The sequence below is a fragment of the Panthera tigris genome, chromosome D4 (genome assembly GCF_018350195.1).
Source record: "Panthera tigris isolate Pti1 chromosome D4, P.tigris_Pti1_mat1.1, whole genome shotgun sequence".
NCBI lineage: Eukaryota > Metazoa > Chordata > Mammalia > Carnivora > Felidae > Panthera > Panthera tigris.
The window spans coordinates 9229500-9251564 of NC_056672.1; the positions used below are offsets into that span (position 1 = coordinate 9229500).

At 42.5% G+C, this 22065-nt stretch overlaps 1 long non-coding RNA gene across 2 annotated transcripts in view; it reads right to left on the reverse strand.

Annotated features, from left to right (window-relative positions):
* Window positions 1-1610: 1610 nt before the first annotated feature.
* Window positions 1611-22065, reverse strand: part of LOC102953928 — a 29250-nt gene continuing 8795 nt past the window's right edge. For both annotated transcript variants that reach the window (XR_006210769.1, XR_006210770.1), the window contains exons 5-6: window positions 20773-20890; window positions 1611-1993 (exon numbers count right to left, since the gene is read on the reverse strand). This is a non-coding gene — a long non-coding RNA (uncharacterized LOC102953928). The remainder of the gene's footprint in view (window positions 1994-20772; window positions 20891-22065) is intronic.

Below are 22065 nucleotides of genomic sequence, written 5' to 3' on the forward strand. Positions count from 1 at the left end.
GAGGTAGATCCAATAACGCACTCACAGGTGAAAATCAAGATCAAACCTGCCACTTTGAGCTCTGAGTTTTTTGCCAGCCATTCTGAGAAGTGAAAACAATGACGGTCTAGTTAGCTCTGACAAGAAATAGGTTAAAAACATTCACATCTATTCAAGACTAGTTGCCATTTGGATTTATATGCACTACCGTTAATGATGAATTCTGATCTAAGCATATATTTTGCCTGGAGGGGGTATGAGCTATTGATATCGCATGATATCATCATGATTAGCAAGGTATTTTATTCTTTCATCTTCATCTGTTTTATAACTTCTATTTTGTATATGTTTTATAATGCACTTGATATATTAATACTTGAATACATGTATTATGAATAAATATACATAGATCATACTCTATCCTTTTTATTTTGTTTCTTCCTTTTTCATTGCAAGGGGAATGTGATCAAACAACATGGAAGTAACTAAATGATGAAGTCGGAATGTAAAGAAAAATTTTTTTTAATTTTTTTTTTTTTAACGTTTATTTTTGAGACAGAGAGAGACAGAGCATGAACGGGGGAGGGTCAGAGAGAGGGAGACACAGAATCGGAAACAGGCTCCAGGCTCTGAGCTGTCAGCACAGAGCCCGACGTGGGGCTCGAACTCACGGACCGTGAAATCATGACCTGAGCCGAAGTCGGCTGCTTAACTGACTGAGCCACCCAGGTGCCCCTAAAGAAAATTTTTTTAATGTATATTTACTTTTGAGGGAGAGAGAGACAGAGCCGGAGAGGGGGAGGGGCAAAGAGAAAGGGAGGCACCGAATCCAAAGCAGGCTCCAGTCTCTGAGCTGTCAGTGCAGAACCCAACGTGGGGTCCAAACTCATGGCTCATGAGCTCATGACCTGATCCGAAGTCGGATGCTTAACCAACTGAGCCACCTGGGCGCCCCACTGAAGTCAGAAGTTTTAACCCAGCTTGGTAAGACTAGAGTGACCTATGTTGCTCATGTAAAAACTGTTCAATCATTTGTCATCGATACAGGGTTCTTAACCCATTATGGGGCAGAGAGGAGGGGGAATATAAATGATCTCTGGCGCATTTGAGAAGCCCTGAAACTGAAATTCCGTGATCAAGGTACATTTTCTGCAGGGAGTCCATACATTTCATCAGATTCCCAAGGGGATCTTCACCACCGGGGGTAAGAATTACTGATAAAGAGTCATTAGCAGCATTAATAACCTAGGATAGTCTTCTGATAAGAAACTAATCTTTCCTTTAACTTTCATAAAATGAAGTGTGCACATTTTATATGTCCAATGATGTCTACCCTTAGAAAAACCATTTAGAACTCAATATTTCTCTAGATAATTCAAACACATCCTAACTGCCCAAAGGAAAGCTTCATTTGTCTCTGGAGACCGGCTTTCTGAGAATAATTTCATTCTGCAGGATTTTCTCAATAATACTCTATTATATATTGCTGACTGGACAAGAAAGGATTTTTATAAATGTTGTCATCAACGTATGTTTAAGGCTTTGACACATCTTTGGAGAGTTGCATGTTAGGCATCAGAACATGAATTCAGAGCCTAAAAATTTTTTATTGTCATAAATTGCTCAAATATTTTAACTTTTATTTGGCGGGCCATTGTACCGACTGCCCTTTGACTTGTACTGCGTTTCTCTGAATGATCATATGCTTCTGTCCCGTGTGACACTGTGGATCCTCTCCAAGTCCCTCAACCAAATGCCACGGTGGCAGAAAACGCTGTATCCCTTTCCCACGCTGTTTCATTAGATTTTATGGCAGCGTTTCACGTTTAGACCACCTTCAGCTGTTACCGGCCTTATCTTTTCAGTAGCCCTTCGTTGCATTTTATTTGTGTGCGACCCTTTTCCAGCTTGACTTCCAACACATCACCCACCAGATTCTTGCTTCAAGTTCAGCACACAAAAGCACAATCTGCTGTTGTTTTATTCCAGCCATTTTTCTACGCTTGAAGTTGTTCTATGTAAATTCAAGAGGAGAGTAGAAAATAAACCGGGAACATATAAAAACAGAAATAACCATGAAAATTACCTTAGATGACTCTTTAAAGAAACTGAGATAAATAATCTGCTTTGGGGGGGGGCGGGGAATCAGTCTCTGTACAGGTGGGGATAAAATACATTCTACAACAATACGGCTTTATTTTAGTTTTCAATGGTGTTACCAGCCAGAAAATGATGAATATTAAAGAAAAAAAAAACAACACAAGTATATGAAGTTTGGGGAAAGGGTTGCAAGCGTCTGGATTCTGCATGGGGCAAGGTTTAATGCTAGGCAGGAAGCTTTTATCTTTTATCTCCCCTTTCGATAAACTCAGCTGAATAGTCACTGGATTCACCGAGGGCTGGACATAAAGGAAAAGCTCACATTTGGTCTATAATTGTGCACATTCAACCGCTTATCTTACCAGAGACATTGTGCTATCTATTGGAATTTTACTATTTTGAAAACTCTTCGGGGCCTTTTGGGAATAGACTTTTCTGAAATATGGAGGAAAGCAAGGGATGTGTGATAAGGTACAAGAACACCATAGCATGGAACATTCTTTGTTTGTTTCATACTTAGGACATAGGGTGTGGGTGTGACGTTTGCATCTTAAAGAGACTGACACCTCATGCTTTATCTATATTTTAGTAAGCTTCTTAAAAATATATGTGGGGGTGTTTGTCTTTATGTGACACCTCAATTTTATGGTATGATTTACTGACATTAATGACCATAACCACCTTTACCTGATGTTCTGCAGGTTCCATGAACCATATCAACGTTTATTCCCTAAGAATTTATGACCAGAATGCTGAGCTATTTTTTCTTTCTTCTTCTTCTTCTTCTTCTTCTTCTTCTTCTTCTTCTTCTTCTTCTTCTTCTTCTCCTTCTTCTTCTTCTTCTAATGTTTATTTTTGAGAAAGCAGAGGGAGGAGGGGCAGAAAGAGAGGGAGACAGAGGATCCGAAGTGGGCTCTGTGCTGATAGCAGGCACCCTGACGTGGGGCTCTAATTCATGAATCATGAGAGCATGACCTGAGCCGAAATCGCCGCTTAACCAACTGAGCCCTCCGGGAGCCCCATGAGCTATTATTTCTAATGCTAGCATAATAAATAACTACTTATCAATTGGGAAAGTAATTAAATAATGGAAGCATAATGGAATAATCTAGGTAAGTGACTCTTCTTTCAAACAGCCTGCAAATGTTAGTCTCCCTGGCCTTTGAGCTGTCATACACTATACATCAATGTCTTATCTCATAACTTCTTATAGTAGTTCCTGTTTTAAAAAGACATACCAATCTCAGAACCTCTGGTTCCAGGCACAGAGGAAGCATAATATACTAGAACACATGGCTACATGGATTGCCCATGGTTACATGCAACGCCCACCAAGATGAGAACCTCAGTCTCACTCCCAGTCAATACAGCTCCTGCTATACTACACTGTTTCCTGTTAAAAAAGAGAGCGAGAGAGAAAGTCTCCAAGTTCATGCTCTTCAGCTCAGTAAGAGTCATCAATGCCCAAGTGAAGAAATGGGCCCAGCGCTGTCAACGGCATGTGTCAAATTTATTTTCACAGACTGTGGCTTTCATACCGCTTTAACAACCACTCTCAGTACAAAAATGTATTCTATATCATGACCCAGTATACACATACTTGGGTATATAGTGAATTGTGCCAGTCGGAGTCCAACCAGGAAAACAAAGGACTTTATTCAGGAAATTGGTTCCACAGCCTGGAGCCTGCTTTGGCTGTGTTTCCCTCTCTATCTACTCGTCCCCCAATCGTGTGTTCTCTCTCTCTCTCCCTCTCTCAAAAATAAATAAACATTAAAAAAATTTTTAAGAAAACACTGCTTGGACCAACAGAGGATACACATTTCAGGAACTTTTTGCTCTGACCTAAATATTCTTTTAGGTCAGGTTATTAACACATGGGTTTCATGGGGCACCTGGGTGGCTCAGTCAGTTAAGTGCTGGACTTTTGGTTTTGGCTCAGGTCATGATCTCATTATGGTTTGTGGGTTCCAGCCCCACGTCAGGCTCTGTGCTGACAGCCTGCTTGAGATTCTCTCTCTCCCTCTCTCTCTGCCCCTCCCCCACTCACTCACATACACACACTCTCTCTCTCTCAAAATAAATAAATAAACATTTAAAAAATAAAACATGGGTTTCATGATCAGAACTTTATGGGTTATATCATATGTATATTAGTAAAATACAAATTTCCACCAGGCTCCCATACTTGGACCATCTTTTTTGGTATGTGGATACCAAGTAAACTGTGCTGGATGACAATGAAGGAAGTCAATTAAAGGCCTTATTTTTCTACATAATCAGCAAATAGCCAGGTATAATACTTATTAATCCCTTTCACTTTTTTTTGCTATAGAGCCTTTAGAGTATGGCAATAATAGTTACATTTTTTATAATGGAAATCTTCTGGGGCACCTGGGTGGCTCAGTCAGTTGAACATCCAACTTCGGCTCAGGTCATGATCTCATGGTTCATGAGTTTCAGCCTCATCTCGAGCTCTGTGCAGATAGCTCGGAGCCTGGACCCTGCTTCGGATTCTGCGTCTCCCCCTCTCTCTCTGCCGCTCCCCAGCTTGCACTCTGTCTCTCCCTCTCTCAAAAATAAATAACATTAAAAAAAATTGTATAATAGAATTCTTCTTTGTAAGTCAATTTTCCAAAACCTGGTTTGTAAAATAGTACACAAACCAGGATTAGTGTGTATGAGCATAACCCCCTCAACTATAGTAAGATATTAAATGAAAAATTTAACCATTATTTAAAGACAATAACACATAAATACATCTAAAATTGCATATGCAACAGTTTTGGAGTTTTGGAAACCTAGTGAAATAGAGACAATATCCTAATTCGAATTACTAACAAGAAAATTTTAGTTCATGTTTACATTTTCACGTGAATATCAGGTAACATATTATGTTAACAGCAAAATCGATAACATTTCCTACCTTGGTAAGAATTTAGACTGTGAACTTCTGAATAATTCTAATGTTTATTTATTTTTGAGAGAGAAACAGAGACACAGACAGAGAGACAGAGACAGAGCATGAGCAGAGAAAGAGGGATGGGAGGGTCAGAGAGAGAGAGGGAGACACAGAAACCAAAGCAGGAGGCTTCAGACTCTGAGCTGTCAGCACAGAGCATGATGCTGGGCTTGAACCCACAAACCATGAGATCATGACCTGAGCTGCAGTCTGGCTCTTAACTGACTGAGCCACCCAGTTGTCCCTCTAAATAATTCTAAATTCTAGTAATGCTTCCAGGGCCCAAGGTGTTAGTAGATTCATGATGGATTTGTTGGTCACTAGTCATTATGATGGACATAGTATCTGCCCTATGCTGATCTGTGTCTTCAGGGCCTTTTTGAAAATGGAGCAAAACTAGTAATTATCTGCATCAAAGATGCTGTCAACATAAACATTACAAGAGAAGGTCACTTAGGCAACTTATAACCTAAACATCTTGTTTGTAGGATTGAATCACCAATATATATATATATATATATATATATATATATATATATATATAATTTTTTAAATGTTTATTTATTATTTTGAGAGAGAGAAAGAAAGAGAGAGAGCACAAGCGGGCGGAGGGAGAGAGAGAGAGGTAGACACAGAATCCAAAGCAGGCTCAAGGTTCTGAGCTGTCAGCACAGAACCCGATGTGGGGCTCCAGCTCATGAGCTGCAAGATCATGACCTGAGCCGAAGTAGGGCGCTTAACCGACTGAGCCACCCAGGCGCCCCTAATTTTAATTAGACTTGTAATCAGCATTCTGCTCAATGATCACAACTCCTCTCTCTTGAACAACATGCACCCTGCCTCACTCCAGGAAAAAGTTCTCACTGTAGTGATGGATTCGTTACCAGGCTTTAAAAGCTTTGCCACATATGACATTGGATACAGTGCTAATAATGAACTAGGAAAGCTGCTTAGAGCAGCCAAATAACACTGAGTGACAGAAGCATCGAAATTTGTACATTTAGACAATTTATGTATCGAGAAAATGAAGAAAGTAAGTATGAGGAAATAACCACCAAAGCCCTTTCAATATCAATTTTGAAAATCCATAGGAAGCTTCTCTCTTCAAATGCGGTTGGCCCCTGGAGGAGTCATGTGACCTTGACTTGTGAGCCCTTTTCACCTCTCTTACAAAGTGGACTGGTTTGTGCCACAAAGTCTCTAAGTTTCCTTCCACCTTAAATTTTGTGTCTCGGCTCTATAAAATGGGGCTAATATAATAATGGCACCCAACACAAAGCACTGTTACAAGAATTCTAAATGAAAGTAGATGTAATCTACTGTACACGTGGCCCTAACACAGAGGAAAACACTCAGTAACTGAAATTACTTCATAAACTAACTGGCATTAGTCCCTTTGTCCTAACAGGTCTGAACACTCCTCCTCCTTCTTGGGTAAATCATGTTCAGTCCCGTCTACAGACTTCCCTTCCTCCTCCTCTTCTGCACCTTGTTGGGCAAAAAGCCCCCGAGTTCAGGTCTTGCTCAGCACCTCCTGCTCTGAGCTCTCTCCAACTCCTCAGTCATGTTTATGGCTCACACAATGGACTGGCAAATGTTGATCACCCTCCAGACTTTCAGCCCTGTATCTCCAGCTGCCCCAAAGCCTTCCTGTTTGGGCGGTGTCCCTTTATCTTGCTCTGTCTAAAGCATAATTTGTCATTTTTGCCTCCAACATGTGTCCCCTTCAGGCATCTCTTTTTCTGTCAATAAGTTTTCAATTATTTACGCGCATTTTCATCATGATAAACGATGACCGCATAACCAAAAATTTGATTCGAGAAAAAAAAATCACCCATAATTCCGCCAGCCCAATCCAATCATTGTGATAACGTAGTTGTGGTTTCTCCCAACCTTTCCTATCGCATATGTGTTTGTACCGTTGTAACCGCGGTCTGTAATTGTAATTGTATCTTGCTTACAATTCTGATCATCCCGTACGGATTTCCCACGTTGGAGAAGCTTTCATAATAGATTATTGTTTTACTGTTATCTCTGTTTCCAGCAACTCTCTCCTTCAGTTCATTCTACACACCTGGCTAAATTTCATCTCATTCATAGCACGGCCTTAAGCGTCTTTGGTGTGCTCAGAACCATGGGTGATTTCCTTACTGTTCAAAAAATGAAGCCTAGGCTTCCTAGTCGAGCTCAAAGGCCCTCTTCAAACAGCAGCCCATCCTTTCCAGCCTTGTCTCCTATTACAGAACTTCTCTTCAGGCCAAATCACACCACGAATTACTCCACAGAGAAACGATAGTTGCCCCAGTGCCTTCCTTCAAACCATTCCGCTTACCTATGCCTCCTTCCTGTTTGACACTCCTTTGAGCTCAGGGGCTATTTCTTCCCCTAGAAAGGCTTCCCCATGTATTGTGGTTACTCTCCCCGCTCTTTTTGTTTCTACTTGTTACCTGAGCCACTTGTTGGGCAAGCTTCTAGGACTATATCTTCTGCCTCTCTGTGTCCTCAGAACTCAGCACAAAGGGCATGCTCAATAAATATTTATTAATGATGATGATGATACCCACTGTCAGCACACCTGTTCTGGTTTCTACGATAATGAGGAAAGCAGTAAGGGAGCATTAGGGGGAAAATTCACTATAGCCCTCCTTACATGCTGCCAAAAGTCCGAAGAGATTTACGTATATTCTACTTTATAGCAAAGACCTAATCAAAATTAGGAAGGAAGGAAGGAAGGAAGGAAGGAAGGGGGGAGGGAAGGAAGGAAGGAAGGAAAGAAGGGGGATAATCAAGGATTATTTTGCATTTCCATATAATCTATGTCATTTGTGATATAGCAGAGATAAGTGTGAAACATTCTTAGATTGTAACATCGCTATTATAAAATGGCTTGAGACTTCAGAAAACTTAAACAGTGGATAGTGGAAGAGTCCAAATTAGAGTCCCAGGCTTTCTAAATCCAGCCAAAGCAAGTTAGTCATATCAGAAGCAGCATGGCACGATGGTGAAAAGCTTGGGCTCTCTAGTCGTGCTGCCTAGCACACAATTTTAACGCTACCAATTTTAACTACTAGTTGCATGATCATGGAAATTTTACCTAACTTTTCGGTGTCCCAGTTTCCCCATCTGTGAAAGAAGGGCAACAGCCGTGGTATTCTAGAAAATGTTTAACAAATGGCTCTCCCCCCCGAAGCCCCGATTTGTAACATATGTCGATTTCCATGGTATAAATAAATACTCCCACAATGGCTGATTTCAAGCTACCAACAGGCTCACAAAATTCCTGAAAATTCAGCAATGGACTCTTACATGGTATTGTCCTTACAGGGCCGATGATGTGACGATTAAATGAGTTAATATGTGGGAAGCATTTAGAACTGGCCCTGGTACTTCGCATGCTTAGTTGGATAAATATTAGCTGTTTTTATTATACCATTTAGTTTCCCTTCCTCTGTGGAAATAAAGGATAGGAATAGCAAGTACTATTGAAAAAAAAAAAAGCAGTTGCCTTGATTTTAGTTCATTTCAACCTCTTCCTAATCACATGTTTTATTTCACTATTGCCAAGCAGGTCCCATTGACTTATTTGAATTTCCTTTCCTTTTCCTTAATTCATCTTTTTCGGAAGCATTCTGAGCATCCGAGGACTGGCTAAAAGCCACATACCAGGGAAGAAAAAGGGTTATAAAAAGTAAGGATAATCCCAACTGAAAATTTTTCCCTGAATAATCATTTTAAGAAAACCTAAGTACTTACTCAAACAGCTAGATATGAAAGTTTATTCGGATACAATTACTTATTGCCGTTTTTCAGGAGTGATATGAATTGTACTTCGTCTAGCCTCTTTTCAAAATAATTTTATTCCCTGGTGTTCTTCCTGCCACAAAATAAATAGGAATTTTTATTAAAAAGAATCCCAAAATATATGACTCTGAACCATAGCATTTTCTGGTTTTTGATTTCTCTGTGTATTTCCATGACTTCCCACTTGCAAAACATCTGCTTACAAATATTGTAATTTGCTGGGTGTTTCATCAGAACTAACACTCAGGTAATAAATATTAGCTACTTCTAGAAAACAGGGTGTTTTTCTATCTTTAAGCCAGAACCTGGCCAGCCAACAATTCTGCTCATTAACCAGAACCCCTGGGCCTCAACATTTTTCTCTAGACTGTCTTCCTCTTTTTTGATCGGATGTTTGTCACAAATTCCCCATGCTTCCTTTGCTTCTGCCACTCACACAATGGTTTCTAATGGTACTTCTCCGAATTTTATTCCCTTCTCAGTCAGTTTCTCCAGGGCTTTTTTCCTCCCGTTGCATTGACTTGACGCTTGTTTTTTGAAGGCCATGCCTAACATCATCTCAACTGTTGGGGAGGCTTCAGATTAGGGAAAAGCCTCCTGTTGGTGGAACACAGGGGACAGCAAAACATCCAGGCTGCAATCCCACGGGAGCGCCCACTTGCATTCCGCCTCTTTGGAGAAAATGGAAGCCTCTCTTAACCTTCTGCCCACCACTTCTCCCCCACAGCCCCCGCGACCACCCTTCTCCCCCACAGCCCCCCGCGACCTCTCTTCCACTTTCTGTCTCCACGAATGTGACTACAGGTATAAGTGGAATCAGACAATATCCGTCTTTCTGTGAATGGCCTATTTCCCTTCGCGTAATGTCCTCAAGCTTTATCCGTGCCGCAGCATTCAACAGGATTTTCTTCCTTTCAAAGCTGCTGAGTGATAGTCCACTGTATGTACCCACCACATTTTGCTTGTCCATTCATCCACTGAAGGGCACTTGAGTTGCTTCCACTGTTTGGTTGTTGCAAATAATTCTGCTATGAGCATAGGTGTGCAAATATCAGTCCCAGTCCCTGCTTTCAATTCTCCAGGGTATATACTCAGAAGTGGAATTGATGGATCATATAGTAATTCGATTTTAAATTTTTCAGGGAGCCACCATACTGTCTTCCATAACAGTAGGTTTTCCTTTGTGCACCATGTACGTTCCCACCGACAGTGCTCAAGGATGCCAACATCTCCACGTCCTCCCCAGAACTTGTTATTTTCTGATTTGTGTTTTATTTTTTTTTTTATTTTTTATTTTTTAACAACAGTCATCCTAGCGGGTAGGAACTGGTATTGCCACAACGAGATACTACATCAAACAGATGAGGCTGCTACAATCATTGCTTCGAAAAATGACGACCACTATAGAAAATGACAAGTATGGGTGAAGATGTCGAGAAAAGCTGGAGCCTTCCTACATGGCTGGTGGGAATGTAATGCACCCTCTGTGGAAAACAGCTTGGTGGCTGCTCCCTCAGCCACACATACTGTTGTGTGACACAATTCTTAGGTATATAGCAAAAGAACTGAAAGCAGGTATTCAAAGACTTGCATGGAAGTTCACAGCACTGTTCACAAGAGCCAAAAGGTGAAAGCAGTCCAGACGCCTATCAAATGGATGAAGACACAAAATGTGATACATCTGTACAATGGAATGGAGTATTATTCAGCCATAAAAATGAAATGCTGACACACATTATCACACAGAGAAACCTTGAGACCATCATGCTGAGTGAAAGAGACCAAACACAAAAGGCACATATTTATATTCGCTTGGTGCAAAGTGTCCCAGTACGGAAAAGTCTAGAGATGGAAAGCAGATTGACGGTGGCCAGGAGCTGGGGAAAGGCAGGAGTGGGGAATGACAGCTCAACAGGTACGAAAATGTTCTGGAACTAGATCGTGATGATGGTAAATACCACTGAATTAGACACTTGAAAACAGCTAAAATTTTATGTCATGTAAATTTTACTTCAATGAAAAAAAACTTCCTGATGAATTTATCATTCATCATCTATGTGTCAGGCATAGTGGATATAGAGTTGATTAAGATAGTGCTCCTCTCTCTGGACTCTGCGATCCTTAAGGGACCGGCAGGTGAAATAATACGGAATAACGGTATGTGGTCAGACACATATACAGGCTGCTGGAGGCTAATCCCACGGGTGATGATAGTGGTAACGACGATAGGGCTTTCCAAATGAAGAAACAGATTTCTTGGAGGATTGATTGATTGATTGATTGATTAAAATGTTTTTGAGTATGCCTTTTGTACCTGATACTGCGCTAGGCTAGCAATCCAATGATGAACAAAATCAGATGCTGTCCATATCTCATGAAGCTGGCTTTTGGGACAGAGTTAGACATTAATTTCAGCCACCTGCAGAATGAAGTAGGCTCTGTGAAGAAAAGGAATACTCCTCCATAAAGAAACTTAGCCAGGACCAGAGAGGTCAAGGAAGGCTTCCTTCTGACAGTAATTCTTGAGCTGAGATCTGTGGAATGGGTAGGAAAGATGAACAAGCTAAGAGGAACCAGCATGTGCAAAACCTGTGCGGGAGGAAACCTGACATTCAAAGGCATTCACAGGCAAGAAAGAAGGCTGTAGTGTTTTGGAGCAAGCTGCATGATAGGGGATGAGGTTGGAGAAGCAGGGCCTGGAAGGGCCCTTCTGTGCTGTCCCTGGTAAAGATTTTGTTCTTTATCTTAAATGTGATAGGAAAAGGGTAAAGGCAGTTTGCCTGATGGTTACCATCATCCTGGCAGTCAAGAATGGACTGGAAGGGGGCAAGAGTGGACGCAGAGAGGAGACCAGTTAGGAAGCTACTGCAGTTGGTCAGGGAAGAGATCACGGGGCTTGCGAGGTAGAAACAGAGATGGAGAGACGTGGAGCTAGACCTACACAGCAGAGGTGGAGTTAGGAAGGCCAGGGGAAGACTGGCCCAGGGAGGCTGACATCTTGCACAAAGGCATGGAGGCGTCAAAGCATGCAGCGGAAGCTGGTTGGGGCTTGCCAGGGTAGGTCACTAGTGACAGAACCCATGGAAAGGTGCAGATGCGGGAACCACGGGAAGGTGTGGGAGAAGTCTGCAGAAATCGGGTCGTGGTGGCCCTCACTGGCAAGTCTAGACCTTACCTTGATGGACGTGGGAAACTGTGAAGCATTTAAGGAGGGAAATGGGAACTATCAGACCCATGTTGTATCAAGATCATTAGAGGGGTGCTAGAGAATGGATTTAGGAGGAATAAAGGGAAGATACTCTTGAGTATAAATGAAGAAATTGATTAGGAGGTTGTTGCAACTGCTTAACACAAGAACTAACTACTGTCTGGGCTAGAGTGTCAGGGGGCTGGGGGATGGGATGACTGTAACAATCCATTGATGACCACAGGAGTCATGATCTGTTGAGCCCATGGCACATTTACAGCCCCAACATCTTCACTCATGTGGCCTCATGGATCCTTGTCAGTTTAAGGGCTGTGGCACGGAACAAAGGAAAAGATCCAGGGGGCTGGAACAGAGTCTCTGACAATGTTTTGCTTTCAGAATTCCGCCCCCCACCCCGCCCCATTTTGATGTGATATAGTCACTCATCTGAACTACAAGTCCTTTAAGGAGAGGGATCATGTCTTAACTCCCGATTTCATGTCCTGACCCTACTGTCATCCTTGCCTCAAACGAGGGGCTTAATAAATACTTGACTGAGTACATGAATTAAAAAAGGCTTATTTCTCAGTGTTCCTGCCATACTACTAACGTTAAGGGGGGAAATACACACGCCTTAAAGAATTATGAAACTCTGAAGCCCCCACTAATGTAGATAATGTGCTGCTAATGTATCAGCTGCCTTTTAAGACAAAATGTCGCCCTTATTCTGCTGATGCCGCATAAGAATCTGTCATCTTTATCACCAAGCTGTATTGCTCTTGATTGGTGCTTCACAGCATGGTGGAGTAGACCAGGATGCGATTCACAGGAGTCTGAAGAAAAACCTATCTCGGGCTCAAAACACCTATGAACCTACTATCACCCTGACATCCAAGTAATATGGATGCAAAAATGTCCTTGAACTTGTTCAAATTGTGTCCAATCCATCTCAACGGTTCTGCAACCAATGGTCTCCCCAATGGAGCCGGCTTGTCTGAAATGAGTTCTGGTCAGCCCTCTCTATCTTCAAGCATGTTAGCAGAGCCCATCGGACAATCTGGTTCTGAGACCCCTTACCCAGAAAACTTTAATCTCAGAAAACTTTAGTTAAGACATGATTCCCTAAAGGAAAGGCTTTGAACATATTGGGGAGAGGGAGAAAGCAATTAGACTAGTAATTCAGAGCTTAGAACTTACACTGGCAGTATTTAAAGCTTAATAAAGGCTTTCACAAAGAACAATTAGACAAAGTCTCAGAAAGAAATCAGAGAAAAAGAAAAGTTTATTTGATGTGTGAACACTAAACAGCCTCCAAATGTGTGTGTGTGTGTGTGTGTGTGCGCGCACATTTGTGCGTGTGTATTTCTATAGATTTCTTGGCAGATTTGGTCTTCTAATTATGACACAAAAATGTGGAAATGGGGTCACACAATTGCTTTTAGAATTAATTCGTGAAATCTAAGAGACAAATGCTAACCTCTTTTAATGGCAAAATCTAATAGAGCTATAGGATTATCATTTCCATCCATGACCCAAGGCTACTTTCAAACTAGCTCTCCTTCCCATTGCTGATTTAGTAGATGCAAATGGGGGGAAATAGGTGTAGGTAAAAGCAAAAGGGGGATAAGGAGGAAAAACAAGGTTCGGGGAATATTGTGGTGCCTTGCTTTGTGTCCTGAAGGCGGCTGCCATTGCTGAACTGTAAGCTCCCTGTCTTCCGTCTTCCAACTGATGCCAACACGAACTCTGAGCCATCAGCAGAACTCAGCCATCAGCAGAACTCTGGCGGTGAGAAATAGTGAGGTCAGGGTGTCTATCACTCTGCTGAATTTCCAATCATCAGCAAACGTCCACCTCAGGCTACAGTTCTTCTCGGTGTATGTGGGGGTCATCATCTTCCAGGGTGACCTTCTTGGGTTCTGGGATCTGCTCCTTCCCCTCACCTTCTCTGGTCCACAGGTACTAACTTCTCCACTACTGCCGGTCTGGGGACGCTTCACCATACTCTGTTGATTTCCCTGATCCCTGCCCATACTTTTGTAAATGTCCCTCCATTAACCTGCCTCAAGTTCTGTTTGAATGCACCATCAGCTTCTTGCTGGGAACCCTGATGGATACAATTGTCTTCTAAGGCAAATAGAGCACTGAAGCTCAGACAAGAGGATCTTGGAAAATCCCAGGGAGACAGGGTAACAATTTTTACTGGCTTTTTCCTTTGGCCTCAGTAATGAAAAAGTGAGTGGTTGTTTAGAATGCAATCTGTGGTTAATTATTGATGGGATAATGTTCCCTTTTGTAGCACTCATTCTCCTCTGGTAAGCCCAACTCCCCCATTAACTGTAAACAAAATTACGAAAGTACTTTATGAACTAAGTTTTAAGCATCTTAAGTTTGAAGCGCCTGAGGGAGAGCCTAGTGGTAATGCTGTCTAAGTATTCAAAGATGAAATTGTTTGCCGGCTGGGGATGGTGAGTTACACATCACGGGAGGTGTTCAAGTAGGAGCTGGAAAAGCCATGGACTGGTTGTTGCACCTGCTGACTTCAAGGTCATTTCCAAAGTGTGCTTTTAGGATTCTAAATGTTATGCTTTAACTGTTGATCATTGTATTCATGAAAATGTTGACTAATAATTTAGACATCTTAATATAATGATACATGAACAATATGTACATAGAGCTTCAGGCTCAAAAATCTTAAAGGAAATTCATCTTCACTGTGGCATGGCAAAACCCTGGTCTCTGTTTCAATCCTAACTCTTAGCCAAAGCTGTGTGTTCCATGGAAGCCACCTCGCCTCTCTGTGCTTGGTTTTTGCTTACCTTTCTTACAGACAGATGGTGGGAATTTAGTGAAATAGTATCTAGGACAAATTCAGGTCCTCAGTCAATGTTAGTTCTCTTCCTTTGCTTCAGTATCTCCATTAAACTGTTCCTCCTGCTACATCAATTTATGGTGTGAAGGTAAATAAAAATGCATTTAAGAATTCTTTTCTTAATTGCAAAGTGCAATCAAAGTAATGATCAACACATCCTCTTCAGCACCTCACAACTCTGAGGGCACAGTGCTCCGCGCTATGAAGAATGCATCATATGAGAAAGGCTTCCCTGGGGCGCCTGGATGGCTCAGTCGGTTAAGGGTCCGACTTCAGCTCAGGTCATGATCTCACAGTTCGTGAGTTCGAGCCTTGCGTCAGGATCTGTGCTGACAGTTTCAGAGCCTGGAGCCTGCTTCAGATTCTGTGTCTCCCTCTCTCTCTGCCCCTCCCCATCTTGCACTCTCTCTCTCTCTCTCTCTGTCTGTCTCTCTCTCTCAAAAATAAATAAACATTAAAAAGAAAGAAAGAAGGAAAGAAAGAAAGGCTTCCCTGAAAGGGTATTTTAAAATATGAGTAACAAATGCTATTCATACAGTGTTTTTCAACTTACAGACATTTTGCTTGGAGCCTCCCTTTAAGCCAGGCATTATTATTTCCATTGGTAAAAGAAGGGATCTATAAAGGGCATAAAACCTAAACCATCCTCAAGAAGGTCTTTCCATGGACTCATTCAGACATTTTTACTCAGTCAAGGAAACAAGATTTTAAAAACAAAAAAAGGATTTAGAAAATTAAGAAATGAAATAGCACACAATAGCTTAGATGAGCCACATGAGTTAAACCAAATCATCTCTAAGTAGTTAGGGATTTCTGGAGCAAGAAGTCCTCCTATGCTGGGTGAGCGGGGGAATCAGAGAAACATGCAGCCCAGGGGTTTAGAGTGCAGGCTCAGGAAACTTGTTAAAATCCTGGCTCTTTTGCATCCCAGTTGTGTGACTTTGGGCAAGCTGTTCAGCCTTTCTGTGCCTCAGTTTCCTCGTCTGCAAAATGGAGGTAGTAACAGAACTCACCTAGGGGAGGTATGTGAGGTTTAAATGGGATACTCTGGTCAAAGTGCTTGGCTTAACCCCTACTTCGGAGAAAGTGTTTAATAAATTCAGGTGTTATGATTACAAGACAAAACAACAGAGTTCCGGTGGAAAGCTCATTTGCCTACAGCCCCAGAGCTGGTTGGTGACAAAGCAGAGATTAGAGCCAGGATCCTGTCTGGTGTCCTTTTGTTATAAATGAACCACAGCTTAATTAGGTTTTAAAACATGGGTGATAAGAATTTTGGCAAAAAGAGAGAATTAGAGCTAGATATTCTGATCCCTGCAATCTATCAATGTAGCTTTTCCAGGAAGCAGACACATCCCAAGTACTATGCAGAAAACATAAATAAATCAAATTCCTCCAGAATGTTCTTGTCTTCCTCCTACGTGTGGGACTGCCTCACAGCCAAACCCCTTCTAACATGGTTCATTTGTGATTTGAGTGACCAAATCCCCTTGGACAGGTATAAGAAGGTACCAGCTTATAAAACATTTGGTTCTTACTGTGACTAAAGCCGTGGTGAGGCCCCTGTGTAGACAGTTCTGGCAGGACAGAAATGGATGTGGAGATTAAAGAACTAAAGTAAAGCCTGCAATTATCTTTGAGACTAGCTTGTGCCTGGTTTTATATACACTCCTTAGCTATTTTGAGTCACCAGGGGCTTATCACTCCCGGCCTCAGTTCAGAAAGCATTCTTCTGGTCACATGTTGTAACCATGAGAACAGTAGACCCACAACCAGTTACCATAACGTCCTTGGCTAATAAGGGCAGGCTCTATCACAATGCACTAAGGCTGAATGAATTTGGGCAATCAAGACTTAAATAATAGCACAACTTGAAACAAGATTGAGCTTAACATGATCCTTCAGCCTTTTCTCCACTTAGGTCTCTTCTGCTAGAAATATTTGTTGTTCCTTTGCCTTTTAAAGGCATGTCACATCAATCCCAGTCAATTCCAGAGAGGACAAGTTGACCCAAAATCTTTATTGGGTTCTAGAGACACCGTTTTCTTGACTTTTCTTGGAATAGAAGTAGAGCCTCCCTGGGTTTAGAAAGTGCTTTTCTGGTTAATGAGGACTACACAGTTTTATTCCTAATTACGGTAGTCCCTTTTATGGTGTCATGCTTCTAGAAGAGATTGGAAAGTTTGCATCCTTAAATGCCAAGCCAGCAAAACAGTTGTAGCATATATTAAAATCTGAGTAGTTATAACTCTATTTAAATCCTTAAGACGAGTGGAGCGGCTTGTACACGAACTATCTGCAGACTCCCAGAGAGTAACACAAGAGGATATTTCGGTCCAGTGTCTCAGCTGGGACTGAGCTGACAGGGCTGGAGTTTTGAGAACACAGATACAAGAGAGCCTGGGAGATGATGTCTTTCTCAGTGAGAAATCTATTCATTCTCTTTTCTTAGAGTCAGAAATACTCTGCTTCTCTGTCGAGCACGAAGACTTTAAGGCGAACCAGTTTAGAGAGCCTTGCTTCGATCCTACGTCTGGATTTTAGCCAATTTGTGTGGTGAAGAAATGGACTTTCCCAAGTATGTTGCCCGGCAAGACTGCTGGATTGAGTTTCTGGTCCATTACGGGGAGGTTCTGCCTATGTAACTTGCATCCCTCTAGTTGAGTTGGTTCCTCTTTGTTTTGATTTCAGGCCTGTTACTTCACCCTTAAAACCAGGAAGAGTTCGGTGGCCACTTTTATCCTTTAAAAAATACGGTGGGTGGGTGGTAAATGTCATATCGTCAGTGGTGACAAAAGACAGAAGGGCATGATAATCCCTTCCCCTGCCTTGGGTCACCTTCCAATTCAGGCAAGACTTACTTCTACGAAGAGGCCAGCAAGGTAGGATGGAATCTGACTTGGTTCCCGGCACTGCCACACGTGTCTCCTTTGACTCTCAGCCTCCACAAAGTAAAACAGGGTAACGGAGCCAATCTCTTAGGTCTCTCCGAGAATCAGGAGACAACACATAGAGAGTACGAGTCTGGTGCACAAAGAAATGCTTCCTCTGAGTTAGTGGCTGTTCCCTTTTCGACGAAACACTTAAGAACCTGCTTTAGGAAAACAAAGCCGCAATAGAAACTTCAAAAATTATGTGAACCAGTGAACATGTTCTTCTCTGATAAGGAATTGGAAAAAATCGGAGAAATTTCCAAATCTGAAATTTCTTTCATGTAATTAACCTTAGACCTTTCAGACAAGAGACAGCAAGACCAGCCTACCAAGGAATATATAATCACGTAGGAGATTAACATTTGCCGACTTACCACCAGGGGACAATATCAGGCTATAATTACTGTACAGATGCTCCTTATGAAATACTGGGCTGGGCGATGTCAGATCCAAAAAGAGGCATGCGACAGTTTCCTCTAAGAGTGTCCAAAGAGGGGACATAGTTTTGTGGAAAGAAGATTGGTCTTTGACTCCCGTCTTGTTATCTATTAGTTAAATGAATATCTTTGGACCCCAGTTTTGTTTCTTTCTTTCATTCCTTTCTTTTCTTTTTTCTTTTCTTTCTCTCTCTCTTTCTTTTCTTTTCTTTTCTTTTCTTTTCTTTTTTCTTTTCCCTTTCCTCTTTCTTTCTTTCTTCTTTCTTTCTTTCTTTCTTTCTTTCTTTCTTTCTTTCTTTCTACATTTATTTATTTTTGAGAGAGACAGAGAAAGAGTGCACATGCCCAGGGAAGGGCAGAGAGACAAAGAGGGAAAGAGAGAGAATCCCAAGGAGGCTCTGCACTGTCAGTTCAGAGCCCAATGCGGGCTCAAACTCACAAACTGTGGGATCATAACCCGAACCGAAATCAAGAGTCGGATGCTCAACAAACTGAGCCACCGAAGTGCCACCGCCCCTCCCCCCAACACACACCAGTTTTGCTTCTTCCTTCTCTGTCAAATAGGCAAGAGAATTTCCAATTCCCTCACAGGACTATTGAGAGTACAGGTCCTCAAACTACCAAGCTCTAGAGGATCTTATTAAAATGTAGTCTGTTTCAGGAGGTTTTGGGGTGGAGCCTGGGCTTCTGCATTTCCAGAAATCTCCAGGAGCTGCTGCTGCTGTTGGTCAGGCACCACACTTTGAGAAACAACAATTTAGAGGAACGTATGAGATACACGTGTAAGAGGACTTGTCAACTGCTGGGCATAAGGGAGGGTACGAGTGAGTGATATGAGTGGCAGCAGCACTCATATATTCTCCTGAGAAATGTTCTCCAATAAAAAATATTACCGGCTCTCATGTCTTTCCGTTCTACACGGTTCTTTTTGCTGTTTCTAACAGTACCTATATTAAGAGTTCATTGTTTTTAGCGTGGTTGGGATGGAGCCTGTTGGAGTTCAACATGCCTGGCACAGCGCAGACACCGAAGAAAGAAAAGGAGGGATCAAAGGAAGGGGGAAGGAAGGGAGAAAGGATAGAAATATGTCGTGTTTTAGGGGTAGCGGTGGCTGTCGCATCTCAGAGATAAGGAGATGGGCCAGAAAGGAGGGAAACAGCCTGCCGGCATTTTGCCTCAAATATTTAAGGGCAGCGATAAGTGAAGATAGATTTGTCAGAGGTATTTATATTGACGATGGGGAAATTTAGGGATGCTACCGTGAATAAATATGGTTTGATAAATTCCCAGGAACCATTTGTGATGCCTCATCTGTCTCTACGGCTGTATCTACCCACACAAACATGGAGACAGTCTTTTTGTCAAAAAACAAACAAACATTACTTTTAGAGCTGATCTAAGACTATGGATCTTATGTGTAGGTGAACAGCATTTACTGAGCCCTCACTGTGTGCAGAGCACGAGACCAGGTGGTAGGCCTGTTTCCGTGGGACGTGCTTCGTGGTTGCATCACAGCACAGCCAAACCGTGGCCAGGACCTGGGAGCAGGGCTGATTTGCCTTCTCATCCTTTGGGCAAGATGTCTTCACTTCTTTTCTTAAAAAAGTTTTTTTTAACGTTTATCTATTTTTGAGAGAGAGAGAGATTTTTCAGAGCATGAGCAGGGGAGGGGCAATGAGAGAAGGAGACACAGAATCCGAAGAAGGCTCCGGGCTCCCAGCTGTCAGCGCAGAGCCTGCTGTGGGGCTCGAACTCACGAACTCTGAGAGATCATGACCTGAGCCAAAGCCAGACGCTTAACTGACTGAGCCACCCAGGCACCCCACTTCTTAAGTTTTAAAAAGATGTCACAGGTAATTCTGAGTTCCTTTCTAACAACATTTGAACGAACCGAAAGATAAAAAAGGCAAGCACTTAAAAGGAAGGCTCCCTAAAAGTTCTTTACCCAAAGCACCTCACAATTCCATCTCCTCTCAAATTGTACCCCCTCTCCGCCTGCTCTCTCCTGCTTCTCTCCCACCATCTCAGATTCTCGAGAGCTTTTGTATTTACTTTATCATGTGTCTTCACCACTAAGACACAAGCTCACTGAGGGTGAAACTTTGGGCTGCTTTGTTGGCTGCTGAACCCCAGCAAGTGGAATTAACATGGGCTTGTATCGGGAGCTCAGCAAGCGTTGGTTAAGGGAATAAAGAAATAGTGAGGATTTGTAGTAGATAAATGCTTGGCAAAATACTTTCTTGAAGAGGCTGTATGGCTTCAAATTTGTGGAGGGAGTTTCTGGATTTCTGAAAACCACAACGAATGTCTCGTTATTTAATTCCTTTTCTCCCAATAAATAACTTTTTGTTTCTTACTAAGGACGGTGGCTAATACAACACATTGCCCAAGATTTAGTAAATGTTTATTGAACAGTGACTACGGATTGGACACTTTTTTCCTGCATCCTTCTAAAAGCAAGGCACTCATAAAGCCATTCAGAGGGCTCTGCAGTTACTTACCCAAGAGCCTCCCGGAGTATAGAAGTCACTTCTGAGTCCCCAAGGAAACTCTCTCTCTCTCCTTGTGGTGGGGACTGGAGAGCCACAGAAACAGAATCGGGGCGTATGTCTGATCTTTCTGCAAGTGGTAAATAAGAATGCCTTTGACGGATCTTACTCTGACTCCCACAAACCTCCTAGATGAAGCGGGGACCCACAGCATCTCTTGAGACAGGGGGGTGGTAGGAAATGTTAATCTCTAACCCGAGTCTCCCCAGGGCTGTGCCAGTTAGAGTCCCCATCAAACCCCAGTTGAAATAGTGTTTCCTTCCAATGGACCACTTATTTGGGGGATGCCTTGGAGCTGGGGGCCCTCAGTTTGGGAGCTACTAAGGTGACCACATTTTACCGTTTTAACCCTTTAAAGACGGCGCTGACATTATCTGGCAGAGCAGGGGGTCGCGGTGACCTGACTTTAGAAGTGATTTAGTGAGAGCTGAGCCCCAGCTTGTGAATCCTATTTTCAGTCTTCATGCAGTTTTAAGATTTAGCCCAATTTCCAGACCATCCCCTACCCAGGCTTGAAAATGGCTTTATTTCACACTTTGCGGCAGGAGGTAAGTGGGTTTCTATGTGAAACTGATGGTGCCAAAGACATTTACGAACATTAAAAAATGTCTGAACATGGCTTCAAGCCACTCAGACTATTTCTCATCCCGCGCCGTGCCTTGTGAAGCGTATGCAAGTTCAGAGCTCTCTTTGAAATCAGTGGCAGTTACGAGCTTCGAGCAACTCTGTGGGGCACTGAGCGATATAATAAATGAGCCCCTTTGAAGACCAACCATTGTAGTCGGGCTCTTTTTGTGCTGCCCGACACTGATTTCTCGGGGTGTTCGGCGGTGGGTGGGAGTGGCCCATCAGCAACACGCCCTGCCCTCCGGGTCTCCAAGTTCAGCCAGGGGGTGGGGGGGTGCAGACGCAGAAAGAAGACCTCTGATTTCCTTCAGGCATCGCTCCCAACCCTTTCCGCTCTCCTTCTGATATCAACATGTGGGATAAACCATCCCACACCCACACGCTTTGATTTGAAACAAAACCAAAGCTGCCTTTCATCCGCATGAACTTATCGGTCCATACAGCAAGAAAACACCAACAGTAACAGTGAGAGAAACAAGACAAAAACCAAGAGCTGTTACCTGCCAGGAGATAAAGCAGATGTGATTTGTGTATCAAGGGGTTTTTCAGATTATTTATTTAGGAGGAGGCAAAGAATACAATCTGGGAGAGTTTTCATGTTTCTCTGATGACATTACA